The sequence below is a fragment of the Oncorhynchus nerka genome, linkage group LG3, assembly GCF_034236695.1.
Source record: "Oncorhynchus nerka isolate Pitt River linkage group LG3, Oner_Uvic_2.0, whole genome shotgun sequence".
Classification (NCBI taxonomy): domain Eukaryota; kingdom Metazoa; phylum Chordata; class Actinopteri; order Salmoniformes; family Salmonidae; genus Oncorhynchus; species Oncorhynchus nerka.
This window is the reverse complement of record NC_088398.1, coordinates 35,844,093-35,855,093: the sequence shown is the minus strand read 5'-3', so window position 1 is coordinate 35,855,093 and position 11,001 is coordinate 35,844,093. Positions and strand designations below refer to the sequence as shown.

Genomic DNA, 11,001 nt, shown 5'->3' with positions numbered 1-11,001 from the left:
AGAGACAGGAACGAGCAATACGTAGCTAGCTATCTAGCTACACCTGTCCTTGCAGAAACCTTGTTGTTCACATATTCACAACATGTTCAAGGAAGCAGTGCAAACCTTGACATGGTGCAGAAGCCATTTAGTCAATAATCTAACAGCCAAACTAGCTAAATTAAACTGGGCTGGCTAGTAAGATAGATAACAAGTAGCTATTCCAAGTCAGCTAGGATTGAGATGTGTCTGCTAGCTATCTAAAGCTGAAGTCGAGTTTTATTTTCCTGACATTGTCATAGATTTTAATACAACTCCTCTTTTTAGGTAACGTTATAGATATTCACGTATTCAAATGTTACTGGACTACTGGACATACCATATTTTCCAGAATACATTGACAAGGTATGTAAATATCTTCAAATGTCTGTGTTTTTTGATTGTAGCTCACATTAGGGCTTGTAAAGCCCTATGATTTCTGCAATGCGGAAAACTCAGACGGAATCCAGAAATGTAAACAGAATACACGGTACCCCTCGGACAGGATACGCAGGATATTTTTATTACAGTTTCCCAATATTAGTGTGAATAATAGATATTAGATATATACTGTATTTTCAAATAAACCAAATGGATTGAACAAGTTAGGCAACAAAAAGTTAACACGGAATTTCAGAAAATAAAACAGCAAAAGTATTTCATAGGGCCCTATTAGTGTTTTACACAATGCGTAGTCGCCCAGGCAGGTATTGACAATGTGGCTTCCTTATTTTAGAATGAGATAGTAATAATGTTTTAAGCTTATATATACACACAAAAATAATTGATTGTATCTTAATTCCGTAGGAATCAGGCGGCACATGCAATGTAAGATGCAATGATCTGCAGTTTTGCTGCATTCAAATAAACATAACTTTTGAAGCACTATAGACTGAGGAATGGACATAATCGAACACTGCCCTGCCTCCACCCAGATTGCATCTGTTCCTTCAAAACATGGGGTTCCCTTAAGGTACATTTGTCAAGGCAACTGGCAAGTCAGTAAGGCCAGGAGAGGTCTTTTCTTTAAAATGTGAAATTTGCAGAGCTTGCAGTTTTTCAACATAATTTTTTTTCTTGAACACCTTGGAAACCATCTAAAGAAACACGAAACTGTCAATCAATCAATCAATCAAATGTATTTCTAAAGCCCTTCTTACATCAGCTGGTGTTCAACCTTCCCAAGTTCTCTCACGTCACCCCGCTCCTCCGCTCTCTCCACTGGCTTCCAGTTGAAGCTCGCATCCGCTACAAGACCATGGTGCTTGCCTACGGAGCTGTGAGGGGAACGGCACCTCAGTACCTCCAGGCTCTGATCAGGCCCTACACCCAAACAAGGGCACTGCGTTCATCCACCTCTGGCCTGCTCGCCTCCCTACCACTGAGGAAGTACAGTTCCTGCGCAGCCCAGTCAAAACTGTTCGCTGCTCTGGCCCCCCAATGGTGGAACAAACTCCCTCACGACGCCAGGACAGCGGAGTCAATCACCACCTTCCGGAGACACCTGAAACCCCACCTCTTTCAGGAATACCTAGGATAGGATAAAGTAATCCTTCTCACCCCCCTTAAAAGCTTTAGATGCACTATTGTAAAGTGGCTGTTCCACTGGATGTCTTAAGGTGAACGCACCAATTTGTAAGTCGCTCTGGATAAGAGCGTCTGCTAAATGACTTAAATGTAAATGTAAATCAGCTGATGTCACAAAGTGATGTACAGAAACCCAGCCTAAAACCCCAAACAGCAAGCAATGCAGGTGTAGATGCACGGTGTAGAAGCATGTCCTCTGCATATTTGACAAATGCGGATTCAGAACAAATGTATATGGTACGCTTGCATCTCATAGGAGTCGAAAACACAATCCTCATTCTCTGGGCGACTTTATAACTATAATACAAAAACATATTGACCATTCAAATACACAAGTCCATGAAGAGGAGGAAACTATAGAAGAACAAGAATTACAAAATGACACTGAGCAAAAAATGTCACCTTTTGCTAAAATTGGAAAGTATTTACAATGTGTCAAACAAGTATCAATGAGGGAGTAGAGGAACTGCAGTTCATATCGTGCTCTGTGTCAGGTCCAGTCATAAAATACATTGTTAATTCCTGTTTAAGGAAACATGGCTGTGTAATTGACAATTACATAATCTCAGATTTGGTTCAAGATGTCTGTGAGACAAATCCCATGAGCACAGTTTTAGGGCCGGATAGACCCCTCGCCACACCGTACAAGAGGAAGCAGTTTTTTAAGAAAACGTTTCTGTGACGGAGCCGGTAGAATACAGTGCCTTGCGAAAGTATTCGGCCCCCTTGAACTTTGCGACCTTTTGCCACATTTCAGGCTTCAAACATAAAGATATAAAACTGTATTTTTTTGTGAAGAATCAACAACAAGTGGGACACAATCATGAAGTGGAACGACATTTATTGGATATTTCAAACTTTTTTAACAAATCAAAAACTGAAGAATTGGGCGTGCAAAATTATTCAGCCCCTTTACTTTCAGTGCAGCAAACTCTCTCCAGAAGTTCAGTGAGGATCTCTGAATGATCCAATGTTGACCTAAATGACCAATTATGATAAATACAATCCACCTGTGTGTAATCAAGTCTCCGTATAAATGCACCTGCACTGTGATAGTCTCAGAACAAGGAACACACCAGGCAGGTCCGAGATACTGTTGTGAAGAAGTTTAAAGCCGGATTTGGATACAAAAAGATTTCCCAAGCTTTAAACATCCCAAGGAGCACTGTGCAAGCGATAATATTGAAATGGAAGGAGTATCAGACCACTGCAAATCTACCAAGACCTGGCCGTCCCTCTAATCTTTCAGCTCATACAAGGAGAAGACTGATCAGAGATGCAGCCAAGAGGCCCATGATCACTCTGGATGAACTGCAGAGATCTACAGCTGAGGTGGGAGACTCTGTCCATAGGACAACAATCAGTCGTATATTGCACAAATCTGGCCTTTATGGAAGAGGGGCAAGAAGAAAGCCATTTCTTAAAGATATCCATAGAAAGTGTCGTTTAAAGTTTGCCACAAGCCACCTGGGAGACACACCAAACATGTGGAAGAAGGTGCTCTGGTCAGATGAAACCAAAATTGAACTTTTTGGCAACAATGCAAAACGTTATGTTTGGCGTAAAAGCAACACAGCTCATCACCCTGAACACACCATCTCCACTGTCAAACATGGTGGTGGCAGCATCATGGTTTGGGCCTGCTTTTCTTCAGCAGGGACAGGGAAGATGGTTAAAATTGATGGGAAGATGGATGGAGCCAAATACAGGACCATTCTGGAAGAAAACCTGATGGAGTCTGCAAAAGACCTGAGACTGGGACGGAGATTTGTCTTCCAACAAGACAATGATCCAAAACATAAAGCAAAATCTACAATGGAATGGTTCAAAAATAAACATATCCAGGTGTTAGAATGGCCAAGTCAAAGTCCAGACCTGAATCCAATCGAGAATCTGTGGAAAGAACTGAAAACTGCTGTTCACAAATGCTCTCCATCCAACCTCACTGAGCTCGAGCTGTTTTGCAAGGAGGAATGGGAAAAAATGTCAGTCTCTCGATGTGCAAAACTGATAGAGACATACCCCAAGCGACTTACAGCTGTAATCGCAGCAACAAAAGCTACAAAGTATTAACTTAAGGGGGCTGAATAATTTTGCACGCACAATTTTTCAGTTTTTGATTTGTTAAAAAAGTTTGAAATATCCAATAAATGTCGTTCCACTTCATGATTGTATCCCACTTGTTGTTGATTCTTCACAAAAAAATACCGTTTTATATATTTATGTTTGAAGCCTGAAATGTGGCAAAAGGTCGCAAAGTTCAAGGGGGCCGAATACTTTCGCAAGGCACTGTATATACTTGATGCAAAGAAAGGAAGAAGTTTACAGTATGTTCCTATTCTGCAGTCACTGTTACAAGTATTGAGCAACAAGGACATTCAGGAGAAAGCTTTAAAAAGGAGTTTTTCTCGATACGAGTATTTTTATGATGGCACACATTTCAAAGAAAATTACTGTTTATCAGGAGATGAATTAACCCTATCTTTACTTCTCTATGTTGATGACTTTGCTGTGTGCAATCCCCTTGGAACATCCCACAAAAATCACAAAATTACAGGAGTCTATTGGGTGTTGGCAAATGTCCCATCACAGTTTAGGTCTACACTCAAGTCTATTTTACTTAGCTGTTCTCTGCAAGGCTGCTGATGTTAAAACATATGGATATGGGAAGGTGCTAGAGCCACTTTTAAAAGATCTTGCACAATTAGAGGTGGAAGGACTTTTTATTCCTGTGCTGGGAAAGATACTGAAGGGCACTGTTTTTTGTGTGGCGGCAGATAATCTTGGAACCCACTCTATTGGTGGATTTGTAGAACGTTTTAGTGCAACGCATGTCTGCAGGTTCTGTTTGGCAGAGCTATCTGTGATCCAGGTAAAAGAAGTGAGAACTGGGGCATTCCAACCCAGAACAAAGCAGCAACATTCTGAACAAATACAGACAGTTTTAGAAAATCCAACCTTAATACATTGCTATGGTGTGAAAAATCAGTGTGCTTTGGCTGAGAAACTGAAACATTTTTATGTACTGTCTGGCTATCCACCAGATGTGCTGTATGATTTTTTTGAGGGAATCCTGCCTCTGAAACTAGCATTGTGCTTAAAGGTTTTAATCAATAATAAATATTTTACTCTGTTGGAACTCAACAATCTTAGTACACAGTTCCCCTGTAAGTGGATAGATAAAACTGACTGCCCAGAATCAATTCCTCTTGACTTGATGAATCCAAGGAAAATAAGTATTGGAGGAAATGCTCATGAAAACTAGTGCCCTACTGCATCTGCTTCCATTCATTATAGGAACTAAAATACCTGTAGGTGAACCATCATGGGAAATTCTTATGGACCTCAAAGATATTGTTGAACTTGTGGTTTCGCCAATTCACACAGAATAATCTATTTGGTACCTTGACAGCAAGATATCAGAGCACAGGCATAGATTCTTAGAGGTTTTTCCTCGGGATAGTCTTATCCCAAAACGTAATTTCATTGAACACTACCTACCCGCAGCTGATAAAGGCATTTGGACCCCTTATAGCTTTTTGGACTATGCGCTATGAAGCTAAACAGTTTTTAAGTGGATTGTTCGACAGACCAACAGCTTTCAAAACATGTTGCTGTCTCTTGCAGTGAAGCATCAACTAATGCTTGCGTACCATCTGCATGGCACCAATCTTGTCAAGCCTGCCCTATCTGCCACAAAGCTGTCCACTGTTGCTTTGGAAGTGTTAAAGGATGACATAAAGGAAGCGGTACAATTTTCTTTTCCAGATGAGACTTTTGTTCAGATGGCAAACACACTTTCCTGCAATGGTACCAACTACTCGGTTGGAATGATCCTAAGATCGACTGGAGGTCTAGCCGACTTTGTTGAAATACTTATAATGAACGTTGTTCGTGGAGAACTCGCTTTTATTGCCAAGTGTTCAGAATGCTTGGTATAATGAGCACCTTAGGGGGTTTGAGCTGGAATCCACACAGAAGCTTATGGTCATTGAGCAAAAGGAATTGGCAGACATCTACCCACTAACAGCATACGCTGTTGGCCAAAAGTGCATGGTAACCCTGAAGCACCATATTTGCCTGCAATATTAGGTAACAATCTTTTAAAATGTAATAGTTTTAAATGTGGTGTATTTATACATGGGTTTAAAAACAATGCATTGCTCATAGGGCTCATACCGAATGTAATATTTGGTGTAGAATAGAAATGCTTGGTTTTGCATGTTTATTATTATGAGATCTAGTAAACAGCACTTGATATCGATTTAATGGAATACCAATGTTTGACATCATACCCATTTGATAACTTTTATTCATTTTTTCTTGACAGGATCACTTTAGCTACAACAGAACAGAAACGTCAGGCTACGGGTCCTATTGGAGGGCCCCTGATATCCGTAAGCTAACATTGCCTTTTGGAATCCCTGCTACTGTGGCTGAGCTTGGCACAATTGTGCAAGACATTTCAGCTTCAAAAATAATTTGTTCTACAATACATGGAGAGTGCATATGGAGATCAGTTATTTTCTTTGCTTGATACTGAAGACCTAAAGGATAAAGACACCATCAAAGTGGTTGACCTTGACGGCCCACCTCTTATTACTTTAAATGTACAAGACCTCAATAACATCTCCACAGATACATCAGATGAGAGGTGCTGCCTTGGATCACGTGATACTGTGATATTGTCCTCTCCAGAAAGTACCTCTTCCCAACGCTCCAGTCCGTGGCCATCTGAGTTTGAAGTTCCTCGCTTTGCTTATGATACAGAGCTCATTCTTGAGGCAGCTAATGAAGCACACATGAAGGATGGAACACTACTCAACAATCTGCCTGTGAAATCAGACATCCTGGAAAAACTGTCTGAAAGGATCTTCCAGTTTACAGCCTATCCGTCAAGTCTACAAATTTGTCAGGTTGCAGAAGCTTTGGTAAAAAAGTACCCATGTCTTAGAGCTCGGGTCCTTCTCCGGCGTATACGGATGGCAAACCAGCCTAAAGTACAAGATGGGCAATTACAGATCGAAACTGAGAGGAATTGGTTGCCTAGAACTGGAAGTGAACTCTGTCAAGAGAAAATCACCAGAGGACAAGCCCGTTGCCAAGAACATAAACAAAACAAAGAAGGCGGAGATAAATTACCTCCCACCCCACCCTGCTGGAGAAACAGATGAGACCCTGGAGAGGGAGCCAATGGGGCTACTGGGAGAAGTACAAATACGTGACAACCACAACATTGTGAGTGCCAAAATGGCAAAGACCTTCTCATATCGAAGACAAGATGTCATTCAGGCCCTTCCTGTAAAGGACTTCAAAGATAGATGGCCAGCCTTGTTTGAACCCATTCAGGTACAAAACACAGCTGAATGAAAATAGTCAATGTAGGTAAAAAATGTATATAGATTTAAATATTTTGTGTTGTCTTGACCTAATATTCTAATCTACAATTACATATGTATTAAAGATTAGTCTAAACATTCTCACTCTGCACATGCTTTGGGAGGGGTTTCCTAATAGCATTCTGGCTCTCAGATCATCCTTTGTCCTTATCTGATCTGAATATGTTTCCTCCCCCGTCTCCTCTCTCTCAGATTAAGGAAGACTTCAGAAGAATTACAACTGTTGCTCTTGAGTCCACCTTTATCCAGAAGCTGGGCGAATATACACCAAAACTATTGGACTTGTTTAAGACAAAAGGAGGTGCTGTAAAGGAGGACATGCAGAAAATCCTTGAAGTTCTGTATGGGGTGTTCACAGTAACACTTTCACAATAGTATATAGGTTGTACTGTGTATTTATTTGCCGGTATTAAATGCAATTATTTGTATAACATCATATTACAGTGCAACACCAGCCAGGAAAGAAGAGACAGTGTAATCCGTGGCCTGATCAAATACCTCGGTGAGAGGGTTGAAGAACTTATCACAGAAAACAAGGTAAAGGTTTTTAGTTTTGTATCCTTATTTATCTCTAAATGAGATCTTCCCTCTCTCTCCTCTCAAGTTGCACAGTTAATCTAGTAGCCTAGTCTGTTATTTCTTATTTTTTTCACTCCGGATGCTGACGACACCATGATCCCAGAGAACCTTGTTCAGCATGTGATGAAGGTGTTCACTGTGAAGGATCTGTACCAGAATATAGAGCATGGGATCTGCACCAGAATATAGAGCATGGGATCTGCATCGAAGGAGCAGAGGTCCTGGCTGGTATTCGCAGTGTTACACAGTCATGTACCTTGCTTATGGGCCTCATCTATGGCTTAAATCTAAAGTACCCCAAAAAACTGAAGTATACCTTTGAGGTGTTCCAAAAACTATTCTTGGAACTTGTGATCTCAGGACCTCCCCACGCGTCCAAGCTCTAAAGATGAAGTTACTTGTTTTCAGAGATATCTAAAGATACCTATGAGAACTCTCAAAGGGCCACTCACAAACTAAACTAAAACTTTCAGTAAGCTGAAAAGCTAGTTGCTAGGTGGTATAGGAGCTACAGTTCACATGATGCTCTTTGTCAGGTGAAGTCATAAAAGACATTGTCAATTCCTGTTTAAAAAAAAACAGCTTTGTTTTAAAACTTAGTCCATATGCACTAGTGGATATCCATATGGGCTTCACTAGTGCATATGGAGTCAGGTTTAAGGGAGAATTTGGCATATATTTTGTAACAATATGTGCAATGTATGTTTTGAAAACCCATGTTTTGATTAATCTAAAACCGTTTGAATGAGGTTGTATTTGAGCTCAAGTTCATATTGTGCTTTGTGTAAAGTCTATTAAGACAAATCGTTAATTTATGTTTCTGTTAAAATATTTCTTTGTTGTTAAGGGGCACATAGACCACCAGAAATGTTTTGCCAAACTGTTCAAGATGTGAGGTCAAAGTGCTAATCCCAAACTATCACCTAAACTTTATGCAGTTGTGAAGATTTAAAAGTATTTATAGTCAGGTGCAAGCTATCTGGATGTAACTTTACCTAATGAGGCAAGGTGTAGTTATACTCAGAATGCTTACAGATGACAAAATATGATTGCCTAAAGAGTAGGGTTTAAGGGACAATTTGAGATTGAAGTTTGAAGAAATTATAAAATGATAACATTTATTTTATTCAAAATAAAGGTGTGGAAGTTTGAAGTTGAACACTGTTGTTTCTTTTGCATATTCCCTTATGTAGAAATAATAATTTTTTTGTAAATTAGTATATTGAGGTAACTATTTGCATCAGATTTTTAAGTATAGTTTTGAGTATATATTTGAGTAGTAGGAACCCAATTTAAATACATTTTACTAACCTGAGTACCATAAGTAACTGAGCAAAATACATTTGTTGATAAAACATAGAATATCAATTACGATACTGAGTAAATTCAGGAAATTAAACGTACAATATTAGTTATGTAACTGATTACATTAAGTATATTAGACTTATAACATTAGTTCTGGGACTTGAAGGATTTAAGCAGGTCAACAACAAAAATGTTCTGAACCTGATAAAATTAAGTTGAATGAAAGGAATTTGAGATCCAGTTAGTAGATTGCACTTCATATATTTGAGTTTGTAATACACTTAAAGCGAAGTGTATTATACTTAAAATATCCTCCTTGTTGGATTTACTTAAAAAGCTGATGCAAAATGTTTTAAGTAAAAGGGGCACTATTTTTTACAGTGAATGTTTGTATCATGTTTATGTGCTGCTACCATGCTGTGTTGTGTTGCTGCCTTGTTATGTTGTTGTTTTAGGTGTCTCTCTTGTTGTGATGTGTTTTTGTCCTATATCTATATTGCATTAATTTTTTAAAATCCCAGGCCCTGTCCCCGCAGTAGGCATTTTGTCTTTTGGTTTGCCGTCATTGTAAATAAGAATTTGTTCTTAACTGACTTGCCTAGTTAAATAAATAAAATCCTCAGTTGATGAGAAACCTTACGATGGCAAAAAACAATTCTATACATTTTGCTTTCAATTGTTTGGTTTTGATTTCAACATCCATTATTTCACTGTCTTTGAAAATATCCTGTTTACATTTTCAACTTTACTTTTCTTGTTTACAATTTATTTTATTTGAAATTCAATACATATTGTGTGAAATTGGCCCCATTACCCCCATACTATATACCTGTTTTCAAAACATTCAGTACTCTCATAACATTCACGTGACGTACTGGCAATCAAGCTTCTTTCCAGGACCGCTGAAAGATGCTCTCTTCCCTTCTTCTCTAGACTCTTTTACCACCGGCCAAAGTTTTTTCCCTAGCAGCAGCATTTACATTTTTTTTATACATAATACAAAATTATCAACGACTTACAATTTTCATATAACTAGGCAAGTCAGTAAAGAACAAATTCTTATTTACAATGACAGCCTACCATTCTGCCCCTGCCTTGTTCAGAGGAAGAACGACAGATTTTTTAATTGTCAGCTCGGGGATTCAATCCAGCAAACTTTCAGTTACTGGCCCAACGCTCTAACCACTAGGCTACCTGCCACCCCTACATTGCTACATCAAACATGTATAACAAAACAAAACACAGGTATAAAACAAGAAAATACTACATACAAAAAAATATATATAAATAATAATACAAATTCTAGTGCAATTGTATTCACTCTGAAATAACGTCTTTACAAGATGATTAAAATCAATCCCAAATATTTGTAATTTGGGTATAGCATTCTGGAATTTTTGTTTGTGTATAAAGTATTTGGCAACAAGAATAAAAAATTCACAATCATTTCAGTGGTCTTGTTATCATTGCAATAGTAACATAGATCCTTCATATCAAAAACATGGGTAGTGTTCAAAATGGTAAATAAATATTCAGCAAGGTTTTTCCAAAATTCTATCACAAATTAACATTAGTGAGTCAGATGTTCACCTTTTTCACAGAAAATGCAGATATCATCAATAGCCACAAATTTGGACAACATATAATTACATGGATATATTTTATGTAGAATATTTAAGTGCACTTCCTTAAATTTGTTTGGTATACAGATTCGTAAGGCATTAACCAAGCTTTTTTACAGACAATGTCAGGAATAAGCATGTCCAGAAAAAGTTTTCAATCGTGTTAGACCACTGGGAATGGCTTTGATCACAGAAATAAACTCTGAAAGGTATTGGAAACTCATTCAACGTTATAAATTGTTCATATTGTAATGACCTGACTAGATGATAAAGGAGCAATTATCCAGACAGAGGATGAGTTTACGAATTTACGGTTTATTAACCCAACTTCACACAGGCTACTGTTTGGCCGTAGCCCACGCCAAATAAATGAAGGATACCCTATAAAACAACCGTGACCTTCTCTTGTGAAGGCCAGATGTAAGAGAGAGAACAATGGCTAAACCTGGTTTTAACTTCCAATGCTCCATCCCCCTCCACGCAACTCTGCC

The 11,001-nt window shown here is 38.7% G+C and overlaps 1 long non-coding RNA gene across 3 annotated transcripts; it reads left to right on the top strand.

The window, feature by feature from the left end:
- On the top strand, positions 1-10,328 carry LOC115107449 (uncharacterized). Of its 3 annotated transcripts, none has more exons than XR_003860208.2 (4): positions 1-384; positions 5,936-6,954; positions 7,197-7,305; positions 7,449-10,328. It is a non-coding gene; the product is annotated as an uncharacterized LOC115107449 (long non-coding RNA). The 3 variants fall into 3 exon arrangements; XR_003860209.2 differs by having other exon boundaries at positions 7,197-7,541; positions 7,687-10,328; XR_003860207.2 differs by having other exon boundaries at positions 7,197-10,328.
- Positions 10,329-11,001: the final 673 nt, after the last annotated feature.